At 32.6% G+C, this 4,435-nt stretch overlaps 1 non-coding gene across 1 annotated transcript; it reads left to right on the top strand.

Annotated features, from left to right (window-relative positions):
• The first annotated feature begins 3,430 nt into the window (after positions 1-3,430).
• On the top strand, positions 3,431-3,623 carry LOC112510670. Its single transcript, XR_003069032.1, has one exon. It is a non-coding gene; the product is annotated as a U2 spliceosomal RNA (small nuclear RNA).
• Positions 3,624-4,435: the final 812 nt, after the last annotated feature.

Raw genomic sequence — 4,435 nt, 5'->3', positions numbered from 1 at the left:
ACGTGGTTCAAAAATTTAAAATACGGTTCTTGTACTAATCAAGATTCATCTACCAAAAACTATACATATCATCAGCAATTCTTCATGCAGATAAACACATAGGGAATTATCATATTTTCCCTTTTCCCTTACCGTCTGCACCTCCTGCAACACATATTTAAAATCACAAAACAAGGGTTAGACCAAAAGGTCTAGTGAGTTCCCTTTTTATGTTATTGAAGGGTGATAATCACCAAAACTATTATGTAAAATAACTCTTCATATATATAACAAATATATGAACAAGTAAGAACATAATACCAATACCTTTCACCCTTCAAGCCAAATTCTCTGCTTGTAAACAACACATCAAACCCAAATAGGTTTGCACTAACCAGGTTATCATATTGCCACTTTTAAACCTTTTTAATTAAACAAGGTTTATTCAAAGTTTCAGGCCAAACCTGTTATTTACTTCTCAATAACATCCAGACTATGATTTCCAATAAGAACCCTGATCCTAAACCTTTAAATCACAAAGAAATAAAGATTCCAGAYCACGGTAATCTTAAAGGATATAATAGTAAGAGTTATATCACATAACACACATACAAATGCCACCCTTATATCCAAAGGTACACATCTCCTTGATATGCCACCCTTATCCCATGGTACACCTTTCCTTAATATGTCACATTTATCCCATAGTACACCTTTCCTTGATATGTCACCCTTATATCCTCGTCAAAACATTTCACAAAAGCAATTCCATATAGAATAGACCGCAGTCAATGGAATATTATCAGTTCAAAGATCATTTTTATCAAAATTCCCATTTCTTTTTAAAAGATCAACAAAATGATAAGTCATCACATAATCCGGTCAAACCTTGGCCGGATTACCAATCCGGACAACCCTTCTTATGACTTGACCGATTTACCACTTAGCTTCATTCTCAAAACCTTGTCCGAATTACTAATTCGGACAATACTATTCTTGCCATGTCCGATTTAACAATCCGGGTAACATGTCCGATTAAAAATAAATGGCCATCCGATAGTCGTATTCATACTTTTTCGATTTAAACATTTAACATAAATCAAAGTTCATAAATCGTTCATCACCTAAACCGGTTAACACAATTGATCGATTTATCTTTAAACCAGTTAAGACATGTCTGGTTTAAGTCTAATCCGCTTGACCCTTGTCCCGTTTAAAACTAAACCAGTTAATACACCAAGCGATTTAACCTTTAATCGCTCACATTTTGTCCGGTTTAAGTCCAAACCGAGTAAAACAAGTTTTCAACACAATTATTGATCAAACCAAAAGAATTACTTTACAATTGAAATAAAAATGGTAAACCACTCACCTTATGTAATACTTTTGAAAATCAACTTCTTTGCAATTCAGATAATATGCAATCCGGTCAATCTCTCCTTAAATCGCACACTTCTTCAAAATGGCAAGAAAAATGATAAGGGTCTCACCCTCATATTTATATTTTTCCAAATATAGTAAGGCGGCTAAACCGCCCTTACCACTCATGCATGCATCTATCACTCATATACTACTTCATGAATGCATACCTCCATCATGTATATATGCATATGTATTCATATATATATATATATATACACACACACCTAATTATACATATCATGCATATATTCATACATATACATATATACATATCTATGTATGTATTTTATCATGTATAAAATTTCACATACTAACAGAATCAAATATATCAATTTATCATGCTGCCGCTTAATCATTTAACAGATAATCACACATTAATTACCTCGGGTGATAACCATGATCCGGTTATCACAATCTCCTTCATGATTTTTAATAGTGTTTAAGTTACAAAGACGTAGGTCATCTTTTCATTTTAAACCTAAACACTTTCCCATTGAATCCAATCTGAGCCACTAGTTTTGGTCCCTTTCTATACAATGAGAACATTGTACAATACAAGTTTGGGGGGAATATGTTTTTTTTTAAATACCTTCGAAAAATTAGAAGGCAAGAAAAAAAGAGAAAATCAAAAAAAGAAAAGAAAAGAAAGTCTTCGTAAAATTGTGAGACAAAAATTGTCAGCCCATTGTCTAAAAAGACAAAATGTTACCAAAGAAATGGGTCAAGAATATTGCTAATTACTCAAAAGTGAATCAACAAGAATTTTTGTTTCAAATCATTTTGTAGTATAGGATAAGTTTGGGGGAGAGATATATGCAATCATTGCAATAAACACTAGCCCTAAAAGTCCTACTGATTAATGGCGACTGTATGAAGATCAAGTAGAGAAGTTGTATATCATCCATGCTAGATGAATATCCGACACCTTCTGTAAGTATTCGCCTTTATCTCTTTCTTTAGGTTTCTTTTCTTAATTTTTTTTTCTATTTTACTTGAAGACAAGTAACACCTCAAGTTTGAAGGTATGATAACTCTCAATTTTGAGAGTTATTTGTTGTTTAATACTCATATTTTTATGTCTTTTATGTACCAATTTTACCTTTATCTTATATTTTGGTCTAGAATGTTCTTAAGAGGTGATGAAAGGTCAATGATTTGATTTTATTCTAAAAAACCGTCACTGTTGGACAGTGCCCACTTGCACCGCCACAGTGAGGACTTTGTGCCTACTGTGTAAACACTTACAATTCTTAGCTATCAGTAGAAGTTTAGTTGTAAAAACAATATGTATGTATCTATAATCTATATTTTTGTATCTTTATCTTTATCCATGTAAAAGCAATAACCATGGATAATCTGGTGACAACTTCTAAGCATTGTAAATCATTTTTTTCTCACATTATTGTTTGCATCCTACATTGGATCTAATAATGAAAGAGGCATATGAGAGGTGGATACAAAAAGAAAAGGGCCAACTTTTTTCTCAATATTACTTGCATCATGCATTGGATGATGGAATGAAAGTGGCAAGAGGGAGATAGCTATAAAAAGAAATTACTAAAATGGAACAAACATATTTTTCCCGGATCTCGACCTTTTGCTTAAGATCAAATATAGTACATGTTTTCAATGTATATATCTGTCATGAATCTTAGGTTTCTTGTTTAGATTAAGTTTATTATATGTTCTTAGTTTGATATCTAATATATGATTCTTCAGCTTACTTGATATTTTATTTTTTATATGAGAATGCCCATTATACTTCTTGGTGATGTAGTTATTCATCCATTGTCTTAGTGTTACTACTATCAAGGCTTGATGTACCTCTCTAATTTACAATTCAAATGTTATAGAATATTACGGTAAAGTGTAGTATTTTGTCAAATACCTTCCAGCCTAGTGGTAAAGGCTTGGGCATGACATAGTTATGAACCTAAGTTCGAGCCCTGAGAGGGGAGTGTTGGCGACATTTAAGTGGGGCCATGTTTAGCCTCCAAATTTACCGGGGATTAGTCGGGCTTTGGCCCGGACACCCTTACAAAAAAAAAAAAAGTGTAGTATTTTTTTTATCAGTTTAATATCTGATATGTGGGTCATCGACCCTACTTGATATTAATTCTATTGTTTTATGGAGGAATATCTATTAATCTTAGTTTGATGATGTGGTTCTTCATGCATTGTCTTGAGCTTCAACTACTATTGCTACAGCTTATGCACCGCTCAAATTTTCACTAATATTATAATGTTTTTTTTTTCATAACTTCAAATGAAATTTCAATTAAATTTGTTATAAAAATTAAAATCGTGACTTTGTCACCTTAGATGAGATTTCAATTAAAACTGTGATTTCAAGTTAAACAAACTATTAACATTAGTCAAACATTTGTAGATTACATTGCAACACTGTTCTCGAGCATAGTTAGAGAACTTAAATTAGCATATGGTTCTAAAATTGTTGTGAACTTCTCTTAAAAACTTTTAGTGTTGATAAGTAGTTGCCACACATATTTTCCTAAAATTTGTTTAGAAGAAGACTTCAAATTTTAGTCTATAACATTCCTTTTGAAGATGATATTATTCGTCACCACGCAACGTGCGGTTGCAACACTAGTTATTATAAACTAAAGACAAGGAAGTTAAACCAACTAGACAACGTCACTAGTCTCACATCTTTCCCTTCCCCTTCGAGCTACTCTCAACCTGGTACTTCCCATAAAATGGTTTGATTTTTGAAAAGCGAGAGTTAGACCGAAAAGTTCAGTGAATTCTCTTCAAAACATAAAAACATTTATAATAGTGATAAAAGGAAAACCCAACAATAGAGTCATATCATGGTTAAATAGCGTAAGAACACATTCTCTTCACACGGGACATCACATATCATTTGTAACAACTCCGTCAGATACACTCATGACAAATAAAAAAAATCAGACCCCTAAAAGGTGCCCATCCAATGTGATCAAGTAACGATTTCAAGGCACACAGATCAAACTTCCAAGAGATATTACTATCTCAAGGTACTCTACGCCTGCTG

This window comes from Cynara cardunculus, assembly GCF_001531365.2.
Source record: "Cynara cardunculus var. scolymus isolate 2C chromosome LG 3, CcrdV1, whole genome shotgun sequence".
Lineage (NCBI taxonomy): Eukaryota > Viridiplantae > Streptophyta > Magnoliopsida > Asterales > Asteraceae > Cynara > Cynara cardunculus.
The sequence above is the reverse complement of the archived record's forward strand: the minus strand, read 5'-3'. Positions and strand labels throughout refer to the sequence as shown.